At 41.3% G+C, this 26,631-nt stretch overlaps 2 protein-coding genes across 13 annotated transcripts in view; both read right to left on the bottom strand.

Moving 5' to 3' along the window:
• RGS6 (regulator of G protein signaling 6) overlaps nucleotides 1–26,631 on the bottom strand; it is a 546,094-nt gene that overhangs the window by 389,679 nt on the left and 129,784 nt on the right. The gene's annotated exons all lie outside the window — the stretch shown is intronic.
• The window catches only part of LOC116632564 (60S ribosomal protein L34-like), a 74,667-nt gene that overhangs the window by 1,449 nt on the left and 46,587 nt on the right, over nucleotides 1–26,631 (bottom strand). The window lies entirely within an intron of this gene.

The following is a 26,631-nucleotide window of genomic DNA, read 5'->3' as shown; positions in this document are numbered from 1 at the left end:
CTGGCAAAGTTCTAGTTCTTGACCTGGGTGGTAGTTACAAAAATGTCCACCTTACCATAGTTCACTAAGCTAGAGGTTCTTAAACTCCAGCATGCCTGGGAATCCTTTGAAGGGTCTGTTAAAACAGAGGCCCCACCTCCACAGTTTATGATTTAAAATCTACACAGAAGCTCAAACATGTGTATTTCTAGCAAGTTCTAAGACAATGCTGGTGCTGCTAATCTGGAGACCACACCTCAAGAATCTTTGCAGTAAGCTATCCTTAATTTGTCTGTTTTTTGTTTTGTTTTGTTTTGTTTTGAGTCTGTGTCTTATTTTTCAATAAAAAGGTTAAATGGATGGATGGATGGATGGATGGATGGATGGATAGATGGGTGGACGGACAGATGGAGGGGCAGGTGGGCTCAGTGGGTGGGTGGAAAGATAGGCAGACTGACAAACAGAACTAGGAAAAAAAATCATATCAAACCACGGGAAGATTGCCTTACCACTTATATGTTATATACCTGGTCCCTCTTTACTCAATGATGTGCTATCCAACGTATTCATACGTTTGCTAGGTATCCCTCTGTAACCTCTGGAGCTTTCTCTCCCAGTCATTATCTGAGAGTTTCCCAATCCAAAAGAGACACTGGAATGTACTTGGAACCCAGGTCAAAGACAACTTATAATGGTTTATTTTATTTTATTTATTTATTTTTTATTATGTTATGTTAATCACCATACGTTACATCATTAGTTTTTGATGTAGTGTTCCACGATTCATTGTTTGCGTATAACACCCAATGTTCCATGCAGAACGTGCCCTCCTTAATACCCATCACCAGGCTAACCCATCCCCCCAGCCCCCTTCCCTCTAGAACCCTCAGTTTGTTTTTCAGAGTCCATAGTCTCTCATGGTTCGTCTCCCCCTCTGATTTCCGCCCTTCATTCTTCCCCTCCTGCTATCTTCTTCCTTTTTTTTTTTTTTAACATATAATGTATTATTTGTTTCAGAGGTTTATTGATAAGGTTGGGCACTGTTTTGTTTTTTCAATGTAGGAAAGATATTTTATGCACAAAGCCAACACCTCAGTATCCCTCTACAATCTTGAGCTTTCTTATTAAAGGCAAATTCACTCCACTGCATCTTACAGAATTCTCTCCAGAAGACTGCTGTGGGACTATTTAAAAAAGATTAATCCTGATCACACAAATTATCAATTAAATATCTACAAGCTATTTCTTATCTTCTCAACATTTACCCTCAGACCAAAATAAAAAGCAAAGTGCACTTCAGAGCCATGAATAAAAAAAATAATTGGTCATGAGTTCAAATATCAGAGACTGAGCTTCAGCCATTTAAGTTTGGGGAATATTTCCTAGAAAGAAAAAAGAAAAGCAGAAGTAGTAAATAAAGTAATAAGTGATCTGAAATATAAAAGAGAGCAAAATTCCTAGAATTTTAACAAAATCAAACCATAGTTATACAAACAGGAAAGGGCACTCACAAGATTTATCTAGCTAATAAATTCAATTCTACAACTGCTTATATGCCTGCTGCGTGAAAGTACAAAAATGAACAGAACATAATCCTTGCCCTCAGGACATTAAAACTGAAAAAGGAAGCTCTACAACATTTTTAACTCTAAGATCAGGAAAAATGTGAGTGGTGATATAAGGTACAAAAAGCTTTTGCTTGGGTAAAAAGAGAGAGATTTGATTTATTGGAGGCAAAACCACAGCCGGCCTGTCTCACTGATAGAAGAGTCATCTCTGAGTTATATCTGGAATGTCCAGAAAGGGCTTCATACAATCCTCATTCCTTGTATATTACTGGCTGAGGCCTGACATTCAGTGCATTCAGCTTCATACCTAGTGTCAGGATCTGATTCCTGCAGGGCACTCTAGTAACCTAGCTGCCTTTTATGGGGTCGTACAGTTATTCTTCGACTGGGGACCACGAACATATCCATGGACATGTGAATTTTCTACTGACAAATGTTTATGTATTTCGTTTAAATAATAATCTAAAAAATATTCCTAGAGGCACAATCAGATCCTTGTACTCACAATGGTCCCTGGGCCAACAGCATGAGCATAAACCCGAAAATTTGTTGGAAATGCAAAATCTTGGGCCCCACCCCAGTCTGCATTTTACCAAGATCCTCAGGTGATTCATCTGCACATTAAAATTTAAAAGGCACTGAGTTATATAACCATCTTATAATCGAGCAATGCCAGGGGCTTCAGTGTTCATATTTGTGTTTATAATCAAGTCGACACCACATAGTGCCACGCTAATTACTGTAGGCCACAGAGAAGTGGACAGAGGTGGAAATGATATCTAAACGGTGCTTTCATAGCAAACAAAGGATGACTAATGTCACAGTGCACTGTGAAATGGAAGGGTTTATAGTCATCGTTAACAGAGAAAACTGTGGGAAAATGAAGGCGTCAAAGGCCATGGTAGTTTTGAGTCAGGATGTCATTTCAGTAAAAATAACATCATCTGTCATGTTAGGTTAATGCTGTTAGTTTGAAATTCTGAAGTTTTTCTTGTCTTTAATTTTTAAGTCTGTTCCGTTAAAATTTGATTTTCAATTTTTTGCTTTATAGATGCATAAAGGCTATAAGCAAGCATATTAGTAGTTTATACATGGCTTTATGTTTGCACATAGTTAAGTAACATTAAAGTAAAAATGGAATACCACACCTATATTCACAAGATTGCTTTCCTTTAAAGGGAAATATCTCTCATATTTAGTAAACACTGCAACGGTAAAAATAAAGGATGGGCATTAGTTTTGACAGAAGGAAAAAGCATGAAAACAGAGGATACCTGGGAATCCCCAATAGCACCATCTAGAGCAGCCTCTGAGAGGCCAAAGAAACATCTCTCCCACCTCACATACCTTTGTTTTGGATGGCAGAGGACATCAGCCCATAAATAGCATTTTCAGGGCCCGAAAAGTCAATGCTGTTCCTCCCACATCATTTTAAAAAACTAAACAAAAGTAAGATTCAATAAGCTCCTGGAGAAACATCCAGAAATAATAATAACAACAACAACAAAATAGCAATTACTACAAAACAGCACTCTTCTGAGCACTTTACTTACATTAACTCATTTATCTCTATTAATAATCTATGGCAAAGTCATTTCTTTGGTAGATTATGAAAAAGGCCATACTCTTTCATTCATAGATAGAATCTGTTTCTACACTTTTTGAACTGACTGGTCTTAATGACTTGCTTTGACCAATGGAAGGTGGTAGAAGTGATGATGTACCATTTCTGAGTCTAGGCTTCAAGTGGTCTTGCAAGCTTCTAGCACATTCTTAAGAACCCCATGTCTGCTATGCAAATACACCCAGGCCTATTCATTCAATCTAAGAAAAAAATGCACAATTTGATTTTCTTTCCTTGAAGGGCATAGTGTAATTATGATCTTCTGTAACTTTTTACTTAAGGGAAAAGTTGTTTTCTACTATTATGACTTTCCCTAAATTGTTGTATATACAGAAATATATAAATTCAAGAAAGCAAAAAGGAGCTGGAAGTTAGCTTGATGATGGCTGCTGCTGGAGAAAAGGGAGATACGATGAAAAGGTATTGCTTTCCTCCTGTGTTTTTAAGAACTTGACTAAAATTGCACAGAACGTATTTAGTTGCATAAATAAGACAGGAAAACCATTAGTTTAAAAATCATGTCAAAGTGTTAAGGTTTTTGCTTTTCTTCCTAAGTCCTACTTAAATACAGCGCATGCCACCATTTGACACTCACATAACCTCACACTGCAGTTTGGAGATGTGTTTAAAGATGATTCCTAGAGGTCAAGGACAGCGCTGGGACAGCTGGGATGCAGCTGTGAGGGGGCCTCATTTACAGAGACACAAGTAAGACTGCACAGGTGCTAAGAATGGTTCTCTTCTAGGTCTTAAATAACAGCACTATCAAATTCTAAAGATATTTTGTACAGAGCGTGCAACTCTGAGCAGCAAGCCAAATCTTTGGTTCTTCTTCTGAAACTTATGGCAATCTTGTAGTCTGGATTTTCTAGAACATTTCCAATTTTAACTATTCTGTTCCATTGTCAAATCCCCACTGAGATTTTGGCTGAGGGTTTCCTCGACGTCGTGACTTCATGAACAAGTAAACTTTTGAGGGGAGAAAACAGTGATTGAGGGACTGACACTAGATTGCCAGCTTCCAGCCAATGAAGTTATTTTTTAAATAATAAACAAGTTTTTAAAAGTTAATGGTGTTTCTGCCACCGACTTGGTTGTATAATCTTGAGTAAATTATTTAACCTTTCTAAGCCTCCGTGCATTCATCTATAAAATGGGGAGAGTAATAAACGTTTCCTCCTCAAGCTTGGGAGTGCTTACGCTAACATCTGACACTCTAACTGCTCAACAGAGGTATCCGGGACTGCTACAATGATAATCGCTGCCATCACTTCCAGAAAAAGTAATGAGTCCAATGACAATTAATCCTAGCCAGAGCCAAAGGGAAGAGGGGAGGGTCCTCACAAGAGCAATGGCAGAGCTGTCTTAATACATCTGGCCCAGCCTTTCACTAGGGATCAACAGCTCCCAAGGAGAGCAACCCCAAACCTACTAAACCTTAATCAACTGAAAGAAAGGGCCTCCAAAGGAAGAAAAAAAAATCAGTATTTCCCTTGGCACACCAGCTGTGACAGGATGGGGTTCGGATGTGCAGGATACAAATAACCACGTCAAAGCCCACACTCCCAACTCAGCGGGGCTGTCACTGTCTGTCCTTTGCCCACTTCTGCAGCCCTTTTGTGTTCATCTCCTGGGCCCTTGGTTCAAGCCACACACCTCACTGACTCAACTATGACGTTATCTTCCAGATAAAACGTCCATTAACTCTGCTCACATAACACACTGAGGCTCCCATGTCTGCATCTATCATGCACTTAACCACAGCGCTATTGTTAAATGTTTAAATTTATGTCATTTTCATAGTTAAGGAGATTACAAATCCATCATATAAACAGGCTGAGTATAATAATCATCATTTTGCCGCCACACTCTCACATCCAACACACCATAAACATTCAGCTGTATTTCCTGCCCATCTTTTTCCCCCCTAGGCATTGTTTACATGGTTTTGGTTCACATAAACACATAGTTTCAAGTGTGCAATGGTTGCTGTATTTTTCAATTATCTGAGCATTTTTCAAATTACTTCACAGTCTTCAAAGATCATCATTGAATTGCTGTGTAACATTCTACCAAGGAAATGTTTTTAATTTACTTAAGCATGCCTCTCCTGAGGGACATGCAGAGCATCCCCATTTTTGGCTATTATAAATAGAACTAAAACGAATAATTTCCATGCATATGGATTTTTCCATATTCTGAAATATTTCCTAAAATGAGATGCCCGGAAATTGCATTACTGGCTCAAAAGAAATGGGCACTGGGATGGCTTTAGAGATATACGGTCAGATTGTTCTTGACAAAAATATAGATGTTTCTTATACATAAGTACCTATTTGCATCTCAGCCATTTTCCAAGCAACTCATTCTGTCCATGCTGTCTCTGCTCCTCACTCACTCTCCCAGTGTTTCTCTCCCTGCCGTCTGCAGCACCGCCCGTGGACAATCTATCCTGTTGGAACACCGATTGTCCACGGACACCCTGAACGTCTTGCCTTGGTCCAGGACTCCCTGAAAAAGTCATCCCCCATGTGTTCCTCGGGGGTCCCCTTTTCTCTTCAGGGAACTTTCTCATGGATGGGATATTAAAATATGCCTATAACTCAATGGACTAATGTGCTTTAAGTGCAAATATATTTGAAGATCACAACAGTTTGATTTATACATTAGATAATGTAAAACTCATATTACTTCCTTAATGCTAAAATATTTTTTAATCCTAATAATGTACAAGAGGACCCATTTCATTACAGTTCTGCTCTCATTAGGAATCATTTGTTCTGTGTGTCTATTTGAGCAAATGTTTGATGAACACTGATGTGCACTGTAATGTGAAGTTTTTAAAAAGTGATTTTTTTTTTTACATGTCTACCTACCTCCACTAAACTTCGTCTTCTGAGAGAAGAAACTACCATATTTTTCTCTGTAGCGTTCACACTCAAAGATCTTGATAGAGATACAAAAGGGAGGGGAAGAGAAAAGAAGAGGGGGGAGAAAAAGGACAAGAGAAAGGAGCAAGGGAAGAACAATCAAGAATTAGGGTTGTGAGCATCTGGGGACTCTGCACTACAAGTAGGTGGGTGCAGAGACAAAATTCAAGGACATGATCAGGACTAAAGACATAACTAAATCTGCTAATCTACACGTATTTCACCACAAAATCCTCCTTTATATTCATGCAAAAAAAAAAAAAAGATAGTGGCTTCTGAGAGCCAATTATACTGAATCTTTTATCAGGACCCCCCCTCACCCCCACTACCAGTGGAACTTTCTTCAGAGCAGACTGTTGTTTAACAAGACAGCAGAGTCATCTATATGTTCTTCTTTTGGGGTCATGAACTAGCCCGGCGGATAAGCAACAGGAACATCCCTCCCCAAAACTAGGTATCTATATCTGAGAGCTCATTTAAATGTCCACAAAGCAGTCACGTAAAGAAGATGATATTACTGTCCCAGAAATAAACCTTAAAGGTGTATAACTCCCTTCGCCCAGGCCTGAGTTCAAAGCCTGGCGAGACCACCTCCTCGCTGTGTGAACCTGGTCCTTAAGCTCTCAGCTTCTCATCTGAAAAACATGAGGATAGAAAGAGGATCTGTAAGATGGGGATAATAACAGCTGGGATCTCACAGGCAGGGTTGTTGTGGGATTAATGAGTTAATACATGCTCAGAGCAGTTACTAGTATATATTAAGTGCTAAATAAACAGGGAGTGGTTATGAACATTGGTAAATAAGCCAAGAGATGAAAAAACACATGATTCTGAGGGATGCACAGAGGTCCTATATCTTTTCAAGTGTGTACAATGAGAAAGAAGTCCACATATGAATTGCTTGTATATAAGGTTTTCTTTGGCAACCCTGTGTGTACTAGGGCTCTATGCATTTAGAAGTCCAACAGCACAGAAAATAGGCATTTTCTAGAATAATTTACCTAAGAAGCAAGAAGATAACACAAATGAGAGTGTGGGGGTGCGATTTTATAGGGGACAAGAGAAGGGAAGCTCATCTTCTGTCTGAACGGAACAGTCACCAGTTAGTACAAAGCAATTAGTGCTAATGGGGAATTGAGGCCCAATTTTACCAAATCTTCCAAATTTTTAAGATAAACTAAAACTCTGTATTCTTATGTAGTTTCTGGATCATTAAATGTTGCAAACTATCTCAATGGTTTCTAAAAACTCTGTGCAGGTCAATCAAAATATATCTGTGAGACAAATTTGGCCTGAACTCTGACAGCGTGTCCTCTTTAAGCTTGGAGAAAAACCATGTCCCTCAACCAGTGTCCCCCCAGCCCCATACCTTCCCAAGAACCAATTCCCACTACGTTCCCACCACACGGAGGTGTGAAGAGCGTTAGTGCTCCGCGAATACCCGCACACTGCACCGCTGCTAGTTAGTGAACAGCAACTCCACCGAGGGCCTGCTGCATATACAAACTACTTAACCATCTTCAGGGGGCAGAGAAGAAGTAAGAACAGGAAGATTCCGGCCAGACACATGCAGGTAAAGTGACAGCCAGCATTACGTTGTACATAACTGTCCAATTGTGTGGTGCCCATTCGAGGCACCAGAGGGATTTGGGCCAGGGGTCCTGAACCAGACCACCCGACCACGAGGATAGGGGAGCCTCTGGAGAAGACAGAGGGGTACGTTCCAGGTAAGAGAGGTGAAATGAGCAGCAGCACAGCTGTCTCAGGTTATTAACGTTGGAAAAGTCTATGTGGTCCAGTTCGTTTTTAGTGTTTGTTTTGTTTTGTTTTGGTCAGGGAAAGGTATAAGCCACCCTTAACACGGTTGCTGCCAATTACCATAAAAAACCCGTATGTTGGTGTAGTTGACTATAAACTCAAACATTTCTGAGCCTCTGAACACGATGCGTTGCTTGGCTGGTGGCACCGGGCCACGAGGTGGCCCCTGCCCATAAGAAGGCACAGTCCAGGGAGGGAGCGGACTGTACAGAGAGACAGCGTGGCAGGCCCGGGGATCGTGGCTACGGAGTGCTGTGTCCAGGGAGTGGAGGGGCCTTCACGCAGAAGCCACCAGCCGGGCTGCATCTGGGGGTGAGGAGGAGTCTGCCAGGCAGACAAGGGGGAGGAGGGGTGTTGCAGGCAGCAACACAGGCCGAGGCGGAGAATGGTGAAAGCCAGTAGTTTATAGCAGCAAAGATACCCTCCCTCTTTTCCACCTCTTCAGTCTTGGTCTGTTTGCTAATTACGGCCTTCCTGTGTCTCAGCAAGACAGGAATCTCTGAAGATCCTTACAGATTCTCAAAACTTGCTCTAGGGTGCTGTTCATTCACATGAAAAGGCAGCAAAGATGAAAAAGCACCAAAGACGTGAAGAGAACGTCTTGCGGCGCCAGATGCGATTAACTGTGTCTGCGCAGTCTGGGCACAGAGTGCAGTCAGTAAAATCGACTCTGATCTTACTGATCTGGGGACAGAGTATTCTCTGCTTGGCCTCCAATACATGAGGAGGGGGTCACATACCAAGAACAGAAATTGCACAACAAAGCTCAGGGTTGGTTTTGATTTGAGCTTAGGGTTGTTGCATGTTTTGTGTTTTGTTTACAACTCTGTTAAAAAGAATTTTTTTTAAGTTCGTACTTATTTTTGCTCAGAAACTTAGGACCACCATTGTCATGTTTCAAAATGCCATGAAAAGGATACTCTAAGGGTACTAGAGGAGTAAGTTTTAGGATCCTGGCTCCATTACCTGCTACATGGAGCAGAATTTTCACCCTTTTCTTCTCTGACTGGCTTCCGATGGCCCTTGAATCCCCAAGGGGAGGAAAGGAAGGAGACTGTGGTAGCTTGTTCCAAAGATGGGTCCCCCGTGGACCGTGCCTCCTGCCTCACCTTGTCTGGGCTATCCTGCATAACCAATGGAAGGTTAATGCTGCAGTACTTCTAAGGCTGAGTCAGAAGAAGCTTGCAGTATCTGCCTTGATCTCCTGGGACTTTCAGCTTCAGAACCCAACCACCAGACTAGGAGAAGCCCATGCCACATGGAGAGACCATGCCGGAAGCCAAGCTGAGATCAACGGCCAGCCACGTGATGAGCCATCTTGGACATGTTCAGCTCAGTGAGTGTTCAGATGACTCCAGCCCCAGTTGCCATTTGAGAGCAAGGGCATGAGACCTCCGCCCTCCCCCAGCAAGGACAACCGAGCTGAGTGCAGCCAACACCTACAACAGCAAGATAGAACCAGAAGACAGATATCAACAGAAGTGAAAGGAAAACCTGAAATTAAACCAGACTTTTCTACCTATGGCAACATGGTAAATGAGATTGAAATTTGTGGCCCAATTGAGCTTTTTAAATTTAAATGTAGTTATTTATTGTCCCTCACCCCCTTTCCCTAGTGATCACCTGAGGATAATCAAGACATAAGAGTATACATTGTCTGGGAAGAGATGCAGAATTAACAAGCCTCATTTCATACGTCTATGTGTTTTTCTTAATTATCTTCAAAGTTTACTTTTTAGCCTAGAAAAACAAAAGCAAAATCTTCAGAAACAGAGCAAGATTAGTCTCCACCAACATCCTTCATGTATTAAAGTCAACAATCAAATACATTGATATGGGCAGTGTACCAGCACTTCCTATCTTTCCATTTTAACTATGAAATGGGCATGACATTAGAAATGTAACAGTTTTCCATTTTCATGGTGATGGCCTTTGTTTTTACATTTGATGCTTAGTAGCGAAACTCTTGTGTGCCCTATATGATAGGCTGGTGGTTGGCAATTAGTTGCCCCCTCAGCACCCATCCCCTGTGTGTTCCTTGTTAGTGCCCTCCACTTTGTTTGAAACCTTATGGGTCAGCTAAATACAGAGCTATCCTTGAAACCAGACACTATTATAGCCATTTAGAATTAAGAGCAAGACTGCGGGGGAGCTCTGATGAAACTTTTGCTATCCCGATAAAAGGAGAGAGCTATGGCCAGCACCACCACTTCACATCTCCCTTCTGAAGTATGGACATGATGCAGGGCACCTGGGTGGCTCAGTCGGTTAAGATCTGACCCTTGATTTCGGCTCAGGTCATGATCTCAGGGTCATGTGATCAAGCCCTGCATCGTGCTCCATGCTCAATGGAGAGTCTGCTGGAGATTCTCGCTCTCCCTCTCCCTCTGCCGCTTCCCCTGCTCATGCCCTCTCTCTCCCCCTTTCTAATAAACAAATCAATCTTTAAAAAGTGAACATGATGCCAGGAGTCGCAGCAGCAGCCGTTTTGCAACCATGAGGCAATAAGCGTAAGGATGAAGGCTAACATATTAGGAAGAGCAGGGAAGAAAACACAAAATAATCGGGATTTCTGATAGAATGTCCAAACAGCTGAACGAAGCCTAAACACTGCCTATCTCTAGATTTGTCAGGTGAGAAAAATGCCCCGGTTATTAAAACCACCACTGATTGTTTTTATTACCTGCAGCCAAATGCATTTCTGCTTGATAGTGCTAGATTATTCATTGAAACCTAACAAGTAAGATTGAGTTCAATTATACCTGCTCAAATATAATTTTTCTTCAGACTCTACTATGGTCCCCATGGTTGATGAGGTACATTTTGCCCACTTCAACCACTCATTTAGATAAATGACATTTCAGCACTGAGAACTTGTCCTTTATGAAGAGCCTGCCATGAAGAGCCAACTACTCAGACTGACAATCAAAAAAACATCAGATAAAAGAGCATTAGACTTTCAAAGGCACAGTGGAATGAGTGGAGTGATTTGTCGGAGGCCTTTTTTTTTTTTTTTTTTTTGCTTGATTGTTGTGTAATAGCGATAATATTCCTGCCTTTGGAATATACTTGCAGAAACAACTGTTGTGGTTATCAAACATCTCAGCTTTGCTTTAGCATTTAATCACCCACAAAACCCTATTTATTGTCTCTCTACTCCTCCATGGTTATCAGAATCCCATAATTAAGGCATAATGAAAGTAAACAGTGTCACAGAAAACTAGATGTCTTTAAAAGGAGAGTAGTTAAGGCAAGACAAATGTTCCTAAAGATAGCAGCAGAGCCAAGTAGAATTGCTAAGGAGCTCTGTTTGTGTGTGTGTTGGTGGTGATTAAAAAGAATCATCATCCAAGTGAAGTATTTAGGGAAAAATTGCCTCTTGATGGATAATAAATTAATCTGAAGAAGTCATATTGAAATCAAATAAGCATGTCAGTACAGTAAGACCCCTACACCAACCCCCAAACCCCAAGAAAAGGAAGGCTGCTCATCTCTGAAAAGCTAAAGTGAGGATGACTAACCCCTTATCAAGAGCTTGTCTTGTCTCCATGATTTATACCTTAGTTACTTCTAACTAAGGTATAAATGCACACCTTTTGGTGTGCAAAACACGGCATGTAAAAATAGAAGAAAACCTTTTATTCATAAAGCCAAAATGTAAATACAGTACAAGTAACTGGGATGAGCTGGGCACCACATTTAGATGTGAGATTCCCGGTAGCTAAGGCAAAAAGAGAAAGCTTTTGCTTTACATTGCTTCCATTATTAGATAAAAGGAAGCATATCTATTCAATAGGAGAGTAGCTTTGTCCTGGTAGGGAATTCTTTTGGTAATTTAGGATACAAGAAATATTAAGGTTCATCATCTCTCTAATCACCTTTATCTTTTTTCATGGCATACAACACAATTTACTGTTCCATATTTTTAGAATACATCTGTGTAGTCCATACATACCTTTAGTGACTTTTTTAATGTCTGTAATCCCAAATAGACTGTAAACCCTGTGAGGAGGGAGGGATTCTTTGTTTTCTTCCAGAGCCTGGCTCCGTTTCTAACCCATTTTAGATTTTCAATCAATATTTATTGAATAAATGAATAAACTGTTTTGTCAAAGATAAAATTTGAAACCCAGAAATCCCCTTTCCCAAACCGCAAGGTACAACACTTGTATGTGTGCATAAGGTGATAGGTAAGGCCTGTCTGCTCAGCGCTATCTACAATAACCATGGCAACAACCAAAAGGAGAAAACCTAAATGTCCACCAACAAGAGAGTGGTTTCATATAATAGAATCTGATTTAGAAATTAAAATAAATAAATTGGAGCAATGTAGATAAAAAAAAGTGTTATGAAAATAGGCTTACAGAGAATAAGGCTTACAGAGTAACATTCATATGGTTTTAAAATATGCTACAGAACATTATATATAGTTGTTTTGAAGTATACATGGGACAAATACACCAAATCTAAGACGGTGGTTTGTTTTTAGAATGGGATCGAGAAGGATACACATGGGGCTTCAATCATATCTGTGCTGTTCTGCTTCTGAGGCTGAATGGTGGTTATATGGCTATTCTCTCCCTCTCTCTCCCCAACCATACGTGTGTATACACATGCGCCGTGCGTGCGCACACCCAGACACTTTTTTGAATGCCTGGAGTATTTCAAAATAAAAAAACAAGAGAAGTCTGAGAAGCTGTCACAGACAAGAGAACTCTAAGGAGACTCGGAGGCATGCCAGCTAAGTGTAACATGGTAATCGGGTGGGGTCCTGGGATAGAAACAGGATGTTAGGTAAAAACTGAGGAACTATGAAAAAAGTATAGACTTTAGTTGATAATAATATATCAATATGTGTTCATTAACTGTAACAAATTCATTATCCAAATGTAAGATATTAATTAAGAGGAAAAACTGGATACACCGGTATTATGAGAACTCTCTGAACTACCTGCACAATTTTTCTGTAAATCTAAAACTGTTTCAAAGTAAGTTCATTTTTTAAAAAGTAAACACCACAAAAATATTCTTTAAGTGGACCTTTCTTATAGCAATCCTTAAAAAAAAAAAAAGCATAAGCTGTAACAAACCATTCTGCTTAGTAAGGGCCTTCCCATAGTCCCAGTGTGTTGGGTTTTGATCATCTGACTTGCAGAAGAGAATGCAGAGAAGAGTAAGGTAATACATTCCCTAGACGGCTGTTATTTTCCTCAAACATCAGACAGCTCAAGCTTGCCTTTTGTAAGACCTGGCTAACAGCCAAACACCGGCTTGCTCCCAGGAAGTGAGTCCATCTGAGAACAGTGGCCCAGGGCAAACAGCTTCCTACCCCGTGTGGCCACTTCCCACTCTCAACGTCTTTCCCAGCCGTGTCTCTTGTCCTGCTTGTATAGGCCATTTTCATAGTCAAGTGAAGCCAAATTACTTACATCCTCTTTAAAGGAAAAGAGAATAAAAAGACTGCATGGCAGATGTGGGCATAACACCTGGATTCCAATACATTTAAAAGGAATTGCATTCTCAAAGCCAAGCTCAGATGAGATGAAAGCCACAGAAGTGTAGACCCACAAAGAAGCTTGAAGCTTAACTCCTGTGGCCTCTTTGTTTAAGGATGAGTTAAGCAGGGTCTGGGGAGCTGATGTGACTTGGTCAAGGGCCCCTCACTCTGCCGGGCCCCTTCAGAAGCTAGGTACACTGAATGCCCTCCTCCTGTGAGCAAGGGAAAATGGGATCTCAGCGGTGACCAGGGCTTCTCTGAGGGAGGCAATGGGCTAAGCCCCTCTGCTTGCAGGGGAGGGTGCAGGCTAGGGGAAGGCCAATACAACAGGGGAAAGGCCCATGGGCTTTGAGTGAGAACAGGCCAGGGAGAGAAGGCTGGGAGCCCGAGGGCCAGTCTCTGGGAAGCAGCCAGTGGAAAGTCCCCTTCTTGTGCAGAGTGGCTGGAGAGACTGCTCATACCGCTATTGATGCTTCTGCCCTATTGCACTGGGATGCTTATGTCACCGCCCTCCCCCCCCCCCGCCCCGTCCTCAGTGAAGCCCACCGCACTCACAAATGCTCATTTGGAGGGGTCTGCTTTGTAGAAATCACTGAAGCAGGACATCTGTGCCCAGATGACAGAGAGGAAGAAAGGCCCCTGGAAATGAGGAATACTGGGGAGGATGGGGGACTCTCATGGAATGTGGTGCCAGAGGCATGAGTCAATCCTACACAGATTTCAAGGGCATGGACATCAGCAAGGCCAAGTTGGATCTGGCTAATACCCCATTCCTAGTACACTAGCCTGGAAGTCTCCAAAAAGAGAACTTCATAGAAACTGCCCTACCTTCCCGTTAACCTTCTCCAGGAAGGTTTTTGCTGGTCCATGTGTAGATGTGATCATTGAAAGGAGAGCTGCCTATAAAAATCATTTAACTTTGCTAACAAGGGAACTATGATGACACTATAAATCTAAAGGGATTCAGGTTTTATGTCTAGCCACTACTGAAGGTATTTTTTAAAGATTTTATTTATTTATTTGAGAGAGAGAGCATGAGCAGGGGAGATGGGGAGATGGGCAGATGGAGAGGGAGAAGCAGGCTCCCCGCTGAGCAGGGAACCCGAAGCGAGGCTGGATCCTAGGATCCCAGGATCATGACCTTAACCGACTGAGCCACCCAGGTGCCCCACTACTGAAGGTTTTTAAAGAATTCTTGTTTGTGGTGGTAATGTAGGAAAAGGAGGACTCAAGACAGAACCTAGAGCAGTTAGAGAAAGAAAAGCCTGTGAAGGAGACCAAGAGAAACTGCCAGGTCTTTAGGAGGAGAATCATGAGACACTAGTATCAGCCTCACTGAGGAAAGGAGGTTGGTTCTAGAAGGGAATTCTTAAACATGTCGAATGTCAAAAAAACTTAAGATGAAGTATGAGAAGTGTCTATTGATTTTCCCAGTAGGAAGGCATTGATGACCTTGCCAAAGCAGTGTTCCCCGGCCAAATATGGTTGCACAAGTTGTTGAATGAACAAGAACATCAGCCTGCCTTGTGCTCATCCCCTCATGGAAATGGATGCATTTTCCCTAATTGGGGGCACAGATAACACATGTGCTTGTAAAATAATCAGTGTTTCAGCAGAGTGGAGGGGGCAAAGCCCTAGCATAGTGAGTTGAAGACTGAACAGGAAAAGGGAAAGAGGGTACATTTTAGGGTCAAAGCTCAGTCTTCCTCTTGGGCAACTTCAACCTGGCAGAAAGAAGGATTGTCACTATGCAGGAAAGAGATGAATTCCAGGAGAGGAGTTAGAAGAACAAAGGGAAAGAGCAGAAGGGGAGAAGGGACTGTGGTAGAATATGGGTTCTAGCTTCAATTGCTAATAAAACTCAGCTGTTTATTCTGTTAATTCTTATAGAGCTCCACAGAGTTTCCACAGAGCTGTTTTCGCATAGCTTTGGACTCTTAAATCACCTTGGGAGATAGGTAATGCAGGCTTCTCATCTCCCTTCCACACATGAGAAAACTAATATGCCAAACGTTCCATTTTAAGTGATGGAGCCACGAAGTGTACGCTGTAATGGACCAAGGATGGATCTCGCCTGCAAATTCGAGTCCCGGCCCCAGCATGGTCACTTAGGAGCAAGTTGCATCAAATCACGGAGCCTCTGTTTGCACAACTGTTAAATGGCACACATGAGATCTGCTTTACACAGACATGAGGATGGACTGAGATGTACAAACACCTACAACAGAGCCTAATACAGGTGGAGCCTAGTTCTCCACCTAGAACTCATATTCAGATTATCTGATTCCAGGTCGATAGCTAGAAATGAGAGGACTGCTATGGGCATTTACTCATTCACTTATTTTCAAATCTATGTCAGCTCTGGTTTAATGAGAATCTAAGAATTATGGTGTAGAAATTAAATTCCTTTAAGCATTTTTGTTGTTAATAAAATTTGATGTGTTCCATTTACCTAACATCTTACAGCATGCTTCCCAAAAGTACCAGTTAACTCTAAGGCTATTTCCAATCTCCCTTTCCATCAGCCCCTCCGGGGATTTGGAGCTCAGTTGTGGGAGGGGAGAAGGAAGGACTGTCCCATGCATCCCCGAGGAGCTCCCACCCACGCTAAACTGTGAGTTGGTTTAAAAAAAAAAGGAGGTTCCTGACCTGACCAGGGAGGAAGCTGGGAGAAAAGATGAAAATCATCCTCTTCATTGCTGCCTTATGCCATGGAGTTATCCCTCAAAGGAATGAAGAAGCATTAGCATAAAAAAATACATGAAACGGTTTAATTATCTGGCTCTAGTAAACGTTTTTTTTCCCACTAAAACATTTCCATCAAAAGATCAGGAAACAGGGCCAGGCAAGTCACTTTTTAAATTCAATAGTGATTCCTCTCTTAAGAAAAAACAAATCGGATAGAGCAGATAATCTTCATATCTCTAACAGAAAAGACATAGCATAGACTAATTAACCCAGTTCTGATCATCAGGAAACTAATGCACAATGTGTAGCGATATAAACTCAGGTCATCTGATGCTGACCTAATTCTTTTGGCAATATTTAAATGTATATCAGCGGGTCACAGCATTATTTAGTGTCATTCCAGCTGTGTGCACTTATTTTCCATCATTTGTAATATTATTCCTGAAAAATGGGAAGGCTTCCCCCATGCTCACACTGGGAGCTATTTGATTTGGTTACGTATGTGGTAGACACACAGAGCAGTGGGTAAGTGTCCATCTTCAGTCCTGCTTTCACTTCCTGAATGCTTTCGATGCGCCAGGCAGTGCTTGAGGCACCAGGAACCCAATGGTGAACCTGTCAAAATTCCAATTCTCCTCGTGGAAATTAATTCTCACTGGGGCACACGTGACCAGAATGGTATCAGAGAGCAATGAATGCAGTGCAGAGAACATAAAGGTACAAAGAGATAGTATCCTTCGAGGTGGGGCTGGGGCTGCTTTAGGCAGGGTGGCTGTGGAAGTCCCACCTGGAGATGATGAGAATCCAACAGTTGTACAAAGATCTGGAGCAGGAACACTTTAGCAGAGGGAACAGCATATGCAAAGGCCCCAAGGAAAGAATAAGTTCAGGGCAACTGCAGAATGAAAAGAAGGCCAGGGTGCCGAGAACACAGAACAAGGGGAAAGCGGCAGCAGACAAGATGAGGGACACAGACAGGGGCCAGACTGTAGTGAGCCCAAGGGCACGTGATGAAAATGCAGATGGTATTCTAAGGGCAATGCAAAACCACTGGAGAGTTTTTTAAGCAAGGGAATGATCTGGTCTACTCTAAGCCTTCAACAGAGCACTGAGGCGGAGAACAGAATGGGCTAGGAAGGCACAGGAAGGTGCGGGGAGGGGGGCCTGAAGGGAGCAGAGAGACCGCACGGTTGTCCAGACAAAAGATAATGGTGACAGGGTGAGTAACTGTAAGTGAAATTATTTTAATGAATCATTTCAAATGAAATCCTAGTTCCGTTTCACCAAAGAGAGCAGAGGCCTTAATGGGAACATGGGGATAGGTGGTGAATGCTGAGCGGACATCTGCCAGCCCCTGGAGCAGGCCAAGGAGCCCAGCACTCAGTAACACGTTTCTGTGATAACGGGCGGCAGGAATGTGGCTTTGTCCTCGATTCAGGTGATGGCACCCACATTCTGAACACACTGTGTCCCAGAGATCACTGATGAGCAGAGGATGCCAGTGAATCAAAACCTGGCAACACAGAGGCATGGGGCAACTTCTTCTATTTTTAAAAACAAAGTTTTATCTTCAATGCAGAGAAAGAGATGTTTCAAAAGGACTCTGGTCTTCTCTTTGCTTAGCCCCCAGCACAAACTCTTGCTCCCTGATCTTTATCTCGGGGATTGCCTGTTCCCACCTGGCCCCCTGGTTCTGAGATTTCACCAACCTCTATTTCTACCATTAGGAACTAGAGGCCTGTTGGCTCTGAAGAAGACTGTCTCCTTACCAAACCTCAGTCAGACTCCTCGAGTCCTCTTTCAGACCAGGCCTTGCCCTCGGTCTCTGTCCTTGGCCTGCTGATTCCAGTTTTAGCAAGAAGCCTGCTGAGGCCATTTAGGGAAAGTCCCCCAGCCTGGTATCTGATCACCCTTGATATCTGACCCAATTCTTTATCTCCCACCTTCAAGATCGTGCCAGCCTGCCTTCAGCAGGAACCCTCCTTACCCCCTGATGTTTCCCCTTACTGATTCTGGGTCCACTGTACTCTTTGGCTATAAATCACCACGTGGCCTTGCTGTCTTCAGAGTTGGGCCGATCTCTCTCCCCTATAGCAGAATGATGCTGTAGTAGCCCCCCTGAATAAAGTTCTCCTTACTATGTTTAATAAGTGACTCCACAATCTTTTCTTTAACAGCTCCCTGAGAACTAGAGTCATAAATATAAATAGGGAATAGCAGAAACTTCAAAAATCCCAAATCTCAAAGGGATGAGCTCATCCATGTGACTTACTTGGAAAGATCTTGCATGATCAGACCTGGTTGTTTATAATCAGAAGAAATGATCCTCCTTGGTCCACATGGGGCCTTCAAAAAAATTAGTTTTAATAACATAATGAAGAGCCATGAACCTATGATTCAATCCAAAAGTTAGAACAAACCAAGAATTACTCATGTGTTCACCGAACCCCTGCTGTAACAACCACTCTCCTGACTTGGGGCGGCGGTGGGGGGGCGGTTATTGTTGAAGTTTTCATATTTCTGAATTTTATGGAAAAGATGTCACACGCATTGTGTTCTTCTGGAACTTCCTTTTTCACTCAGTCATTACTAAGATTTATCTGTGTTGAGTGTACCTATACTTGATTTGAATTTTACTACTACATAATACTCTGTTGAGTTCCATTTTTTAAAAAAATGTATTTCATCTGACCTGATGAAGGAGACAAAAATACTCACAGTAAAATATTCCAAGTCTCCCTAATTCAGTATTTTATAAGTATGGTCCTAAGAGCACATGGTAATAAATACTTCAGGGGAAATGGGGTTTAGGTATTTCCTGGTCAGGACCATTAACCATTTGGAGGGCCTTGCTCATTAGCTACAAATATCCAGGTGCTATTCAGCTGACTGATTAGAAACTGAATCAAAACTTTTATTTTTTAACTTCCAGTTAGAAAACTTATATTTATTATTGCATGCTTTTAAGAAGCAGTTTACAAGAGTTTAATCTGTCATTTAATCGCAGAGGAACGGGTCAACTTCAGATATGTCACAGCATGCCTGAAACGAACCCCATAAATCTCCTGGTCAGCGTTCAGGTATGGATTTTTTTTTTTTTTTTTTTTTTTGAGGGGAAGAAGAATTATATGTGCTAATCCTGATAAAGTGTGGTAGGGTGAAGAGAGATATTGTAGGAGCACAGAAGAAAGGGAGAAGCCCTTAAGCAAGCAAAATATTGCTGGGAACATTGTCAGAGTTCCTAAGTGGAAGCATCCAGCCTCAAGGCTTCCTTTGGAGGCCAGGAGTTAGGCATGAATGCAAAGAGAAGAACCCCAACAACCAGGTTGTCATCAATTAAAAATAAGAAAGCCAAACATTGGGGGAGAAAAACTTTGATGCCTTTAGGCCAAAGGAGGTCACAGGCGTCCACCTGCAAACATCTCTGAGATCTGGAACACTCTGGGAAAACTGCTTTATCCTCCATAATATCTTAGCAGTAGAGAGCAGGAGGCAGAATCTGGGTAGCCCTGTTGCTCTTCTGGATGAACACACAGCTTAACTTGAGTCTTTTCTAAGATAGTAGTCATTCATTGTATTTTATTTGAGATTTTTTTTTAAATGACTTTAGTATGTCTCTAAGAGGAAAGAACAGAAATAAACACCACAGTCTTGGCATTCTATGCAAGAAAAGGAGGGACAAAAGGCAGCTATAAGAGAGCCCAAGGAAGACAAACTTTTCTCATTTATTGTGCATGAAGCAAAGATAATATGCTTTGAGTCCGGAAAGTTCCTTCTCACGAGGATCATTTTAATTCTTCTGATGCTTGTTCTCTTCCTATTAAGCATAGCCTCAGTGTCTGCACTCTTGGAAATGATCGGTTTGCTCAAGTAAGGATGGACCAGGAGAGCCCCTGGACAGGAACCCTGTCTCACATGTGGGCCAGGTGCTCAGTGCTTCCAGACGGAGGCCAAGTTGTGCGGAGCCGGACAGCCCTGGGTTGGAATCACTGCTCTACCAATTAATACTGGAGACGTTGGGACAGTTACTCCATCTCTCTGGGCAATAGTTTCCTCACACACAAATAATGCTAATGACCTCATGGGATTAAAATAAAATAGCATTAACTCCTTTCCCTTTTGCATTCTTGATGCCCTCCCCTCATGCCCTATTGTTGCAACAGTAATTACTCTAAGTCCTTCTACATATCTGGAGTCTCTACCAGGTTACTCCCAATAAAGCACATTATAGGTAATCAGCACACATCCATGCTGACAGTGAGGATAATGCTGCCCAAGGTGGGTGGCTCCTTACGTATCAAATTTCCCCTGGAAACAAATCAGGGGTGTGGCCAGGGGATTTGAAGTTAAACGTCATATGCACACATCCTTCCAGAAGGGCCATCCACCTGATCAAATATTTAAATATTTTAACACTTTGCTTATTATTTGAGAACAATTTAGGCTTCAGGGAGTCAAGCAGCCACAATATTATACACTGAGCTGGTGAAAATTAACTTAGGTCTCTGTTTTATATATGTGCAAGTTTCAGCAGAGAAATCAATAAATGAGCTTTGACCAGATATATGCAGGCTTGAGAGATTTCAACTGATACATTTCTCATTGATTGTTATGAACAATAAAAGCCCAAGCAGATGCTCACTGTAGCTACCATCACAGTTGAGCATTCTCTCGAATTGAGAAAACGATCTTTTTTTTTTTTTTTTTAATCTGAGGCAAGGGGAATTACAGGACCTGTGTGATCTTATAATTCAATTTTTTAACTTTATAGATAAGGGCCCAAAGCTGAAAGCAGTCACACAACTTCTCAAAGGGGTCGAGCTAGGACTTGTGGAAGACCCTTCACTGCTTAATCCGGAAAGTTCTGATATATTACTAATTCCAAAACCACTATCTGGGGGAGGAAAAAAAACCCACAAAGGCCCGTGCAGTGTGGGATTTCATCACATGACTATGGCTACTTTTTTGGTAATGAGAATTTCCGCCAATTCTCAACCCTGATGCTTGGAGGTAGAAGTACTAGCGAACATCTCTGCGCACGAGGGTGACGACTTCCCCTCTGTCTTCTAGACTACTTCAATCCCTAAGGAGACTTCCTCACTCTGAAATAAGAAACACAAAAGGCAGATGGCATTTCTCGTTCCTGAGGGCACTGTTGCATCTGGAGCTGAAGACCCAGGTGTGAGCACACCTGGAATTGTAGCCGCATGAGGGCCTGGTCTGGGGGCAAGCGGAGTGGGTCTGGAATACACTTACTGAGCTGAGCACTGAGTAGTGTAGAGAGTTGTCAAATCACTACAGTGTACACCTGAAACTAATACAACACTGTAGGGGTACCTGGGTGGCTCAGTCGGTTAAGCACGCTTGACTCGATTTCAGCTCAGATCATGATCTCAGGGTCTAGAATACATATATATATATATATATATATGCAGTATGTTAACTATACAGGAACTAAAAAAAAAAAAAGCTGAGGAGCCTTGTTGGAGAGGGACTGTTTCAATTCCCTTCATGCCAACTGGAGTTGGGGTTCTCTGTAACCTGCAGCCCAAGAATCCTGATGCCATGTCCCTATTGTGTTGTGCACTAGAAGTACTGACAAAACAATACTGAGATCCAGGATTCATTTCATTGAAACTGTAAAATACCCTTCCCTGCCCCCCCGCAAGACTTCTTTCTGCTGTTTCTGGTATTCCTTCTAGTTCATCTCCTCTCATTCACAAGCAAAAGTCTAAGTACAGTGAAGAAATAATTGAATGGCTCCAACTCTAGTCTTCTAGATAGTATTTTAATATATACTATACTCTAAAAAAATACTTTAAAAATATTTGAAACAACAGAAGAACTATGAGAGACGATGGACTCTGAAAAACAAACTGAGGGTTCTAGAGGGGAGGGGGGTGGGAGGATGGGTTAGCCTGGTGATGGGTATTGAGGAGGGCACGTTCTGCATGGAGCACTGGGTGTTATGCACAAACAATGAATCATGGAACACTATATCTAAAACTAATGATGTAATGTATGGGGATTAACATAACAATAAAAAAAATAAAAAAAAATATTTGAAACAAATAAGACAAAGGTTAACAGTTAACTCTTGCCTGGGCTAAATTAAAACTTACCACATTATTTTCTGTACTGTTATAGGTTGATCTGGGGCGGGGATTGTTTTTTGTTGTTGTTGTTGTTTTGAAAAAACATGTAAACAAATATAAGGAGAAAAAGCAGGTGTGAGGGGCGCCTGGGTAGCTCAGTCATTAAGCGTCTGCCTTTGGCTCAGGTCATGATCCCAGGATCCTGGGATCGAGCCCCACATCGGGCTCCCTGCTCGACGGGGAGCCTGCTTCTCCCTCTCCCTCTGCCCCTGCTTGTGTTCCTGCTCTCGCTCTCTGTGTCAAATAAATAAAATCTTAAAAAAAAAGCAGGTGTGGTAGTAATTTTTTAAATTAGAAGAAGGCTTCCCTGATTTTATTTTTTAAAAGCTATTTGTTTTTTAAACTTTATTTATTTGAGAGAAAGAGACCACGAGCAGTGGAGGAGGGGCGAAGGGAGAAGCAAACTCCCCGCTGAGCAGGAGCCCTACATGGGGCAGGATCCCAGGACCCTGGGATCATGACCTGAGCCGAAGGCAGATGCTTAACTGACTGAGCCACCCAGGCACCCCTAAAAGCTTCCCTGATTTTAAAACTTTAACTTTCAGCTTGAAAAGTTTTACTGAGTCGAAGACAGACTTGCATTTTCAGAATAATAATAAAAAAAAAGCTTAGAAATCCTAGTAAGGCTAATAAAAAGATATCTGGACATATTCTGGAGAAACTTCTTCAAAGATAAAGGAGAAAATTCTGCAATCTTCCTGAAGACAGAGCAAGTAACTTGAAAGGGAAAAGTAATTCCTCGAACTTCAGACTTCCCGTCTGCAACACTGACTGGCAGACAACAATGAAGCAGTGTTTTTACACACCTGTGGAGGAAAAGAAGGGCCATCCAAGACCACACAGCTGAGGGAAAAAGATACTTTTAGAAACAAACTCATAAAGTATACCAACAGCGGGCTCTAAGAAAGCATCCCAATCAAATAAAAATTACACAAAAGCAAAGATCTCAAGATTTAGATAGAGAAGAAGAATGAGTGCAAAAACAGGTTAAATATATGATAATTTAGGTAAGTAGAGAATATAAATGTGACTAGTGGTGTGTTTTAAAAGCTTTGATTCTTTAAACAACAGAGGCATGCTGTAAAAAAATTAAAAAGTTATCAGTATCTTTTAAGTAGGCTCCACACCCAATGTGAGGCTGAAACTCACAACCTCAAGATCAAGAGTCACACACTCCACTGACTGAACCAGCCAGGTGCCCCAAAGTTAACATTATCTTAAAACTAAAATTCTAAATTAATTCAACTAGCCTCAGACTTTTCAAGGAAGGAAAAAGGAGGAAAAATAAGGACACAGAACCGTCTAAATGCTCTACTTTAACTGCGGGAGAATGCGTGGGTTTGGAGCATGGTAATAAACACTTGAGTTGAGGGAGGGCATCTAAGGGGCTCTTTAATTTTGGTATATTGGTAGAGAAATACAGTTGGAGATCTGGCTGTTAAAAACAGAAAGAGGAGCATTGGCAAAACAGATATATTGAATAAACAAATTATTAGGGGTAAAGGAGGTTTACAAATTCTGATAAATATAGTAAAAGTATAAAAGGGGAACAGAGAAAATGAAATTTAAAATATTTCTCAGCCATCAGAAAGGATGAATACCCAACTTTTGCATCAACATGGATGGGACTGGAGGAGATGCTAAGTGAAATAAGTCAAGCAGAGAAAGTCAATTATCATATGGTTTCACTTATTTGTGGAACATAAGGAATAGCTTGGAGGACATTAGGAGAAGGAAGCGAAAAATGAAGTGGAGCGGGGGGATCGGAGGGGGAGATGAACCATGAGAGACTATGGACTCTGAGAAACTGAGGGTTTTAGAGGTGAGAGGGGTGGGGTGATGGGTTAGCCTGGTGATGGGTATTAAGGAGGGCACGTACTGCGTGGAGCACTGGTGTTCTACGCAAACAGTGAATCATGGAACACTACATCAAAAACTAATGATGTATTGTATGGTGACTAACATAACATAATAAAATTAAATTAAATTAAAAAAAAGAAAAAAAATAAGAAGTAGAAAATGGAAGAATTAAAATCAAAGACATAAGCTACAACCACAATGGGCAGATGAAGTTGGGGGTGTGGATCCAGAAGGGTAACAAAGGGAAGTCTCAGGGTAGCATCAGCCTGGGCACTGGGGGCCTGAGAGCCATCGGGGGGTGCCAGGAGAAAGGAATCCCAGTGCAGAGGGATTTGAGAATTTTGATACCATTATTGAAAATTTGAAAAAGGTTAAGGAGATAAAGATAGACAATGCCTACATGCCATCTTAGACATGCTGGAAGACAATACCACAAAGATGCAATCCTCTCATGAATTAGCTAAAAATTTGATATAACCTAAACACAAGCGCCAATGGACTCTTTCTTGGAACATTACAAAATGTTTAACATTCATTTAAGAGAATGTGTGTTTAAGAATAGACTAGAAAAAAACTGTAAAGAAGAGTAGCAGGTGTGTTTGCTCTATATGTAGTTATAAGGCTTTCTATGTAGATATAAATACGGATCCTGCTGTAGCCACAATAGTTAGCAACAGACAGAGGAACAGATGAGCAGATAAAGCAAGAATTAGAGGGCTTCCAGGTAGACCAGATTATGCAGGAGCACTTAGTAAATATTAAATGTGGCATTTCAACATCACTTCCCAATGGTTTTACAACTTCGGGGTGGGAAGGGGCTTTCTATGCATGCCATCAAAGCCAGAAACAATAAAGAAAAAGACTGAAAGAATAATTACATAGAATTTAACATTTCAGAAGGAAGAAAAACATTAAACTAAGGTTAAACAACTAATAGGAAACTGGGGAGAGTATTTGTACTACACAAAATAGGCAAAGACTGAGGTTCTTTCTATATACAGAGCCATTACATATCAATAAGAAAAACAATTCAATGGAAAAGCAAGCAAAAATATGAAGAGGAAATTCATATACAAAAATCCAAGAATGATATGGAAAGATCCTCAATTTTACCAGTAAATAATTATAAATCAATATATTTTTATCTTAATTACAAAGCTTAAAAGGATTGTGAATAACCAGTGTTGGCAAGCCTCTGGGAAATTGTAATGCCTTGTTTGCAGGAATGTAAATTGGTACAATTCTTCTGTAGGATAATTTGGATACACATATGTACACACACACACACACACACACAGGTATCTGTTACATTAGACATCTTTTAATCCAGCAATCCTGCACCTAGAAACAAGTCCCAAGTAAAAGGATATTCATTATAGTGTTAATCAGAATATTAAAAAATTGAAAATAACTCCAATGCCACACAGTTGATTATATAAGTAATGGGATGTCCATACAATGGAATGTTACATAACTATTAAAAACTATTTTGATGTAATTACGGTCATGACGTAGGGGAAAAAAAGATATCCATAAAGGGAGAAGAGGTAAACAGACCAGAGCATCAAGTATAACTTGACTTACTGTTGTTGAATGGTCAGTACCCATCAGTGGAGAAATTCAGACTAAAACTATACTGAAGAGGAGAAATGAAAAGAACTTAGATTAATAAATGGAAAAAAAAAAAAAACTAGTAAGATCAGCAGTAAGACTAGAGTGAGGACAATAAAACAAGAACAGAAGAAAGTTATGGCTACAGAATATTTCATCCTTTTTACCTTGTGAAGTGAAGAACAGAACAGGAACATAGCCGTGCAGGGTTAAGGTGCCCATGGTTGGTTGCACAGCGAACTGTCACCCCAGCTTGCTCCTGCACTGGCCTATTCTCCTTCTAGTAAGGGCATTATAAAAGGAAGGAGCAAAATGCAAATGCTGTGAAGACAGATGTAAATTCACACATGCTCTGACTAGGACCTCTTGGAGAGAAGGTCTAGGTAGGAGTCTGGGAGCGTGTTTTCCTTCAAAAAGGAGAAAGACTTAGAATTTGAAGAAAGAAATTTGAAGAATGCTCCAAAATCAATGTGAGCCCTGTGTCTGGAAGAACTCCTGTGTATTCCTGACATCTATCCCTTCCATTGACTTTGGTTGGACGAATAAAGTGAATCGATTAGGTTTCAGCCCCGTTGCACTGCTGTCTGATGACCTACATAAACTGGTGTGGGACTGCAATAGTTGTAGCAGCCTAGGAATGCACAGAGTAAATGCCTGCAAGAAAAAAGGTCAGCCTGGGAGTACACAGAAAAATTTGTAAGAGTAAATAACAAAATATTAACAATAGTTATTACTTTTAAGGGGGGAGGGATCACAGGTAATTTTCTCTTTTAGATACCTTTCTTTATCTCTTTTACAGTGAACATGTATTATGTTTATAATAAAAAGCAATCTATTCTACTTTGTGGGACAGAAAAGACCAGCTAGATCATGGCAAAAACAAAATGTAAAAGAGCTTTAT

The sequence above is a fragment of the Phoca vitulina genome, unplaced genomic scaffold (assembly GCF_004348235.1).
Source record: "Phoca vitulina isolate PV1807 unplaced genomic scaffold, GSC_HSeal_1.0 scaffold7, whole genome shotgun sequence".
Lineage (NCBI taxonomy): Eukaryota > Metazoa > Chordata > Mammalia > Carnivora > Phocidae > Phoca > Phoca vitulina.
This window is presented reverse-complemented; position numbering and strand designations above follow the sequence as displayed.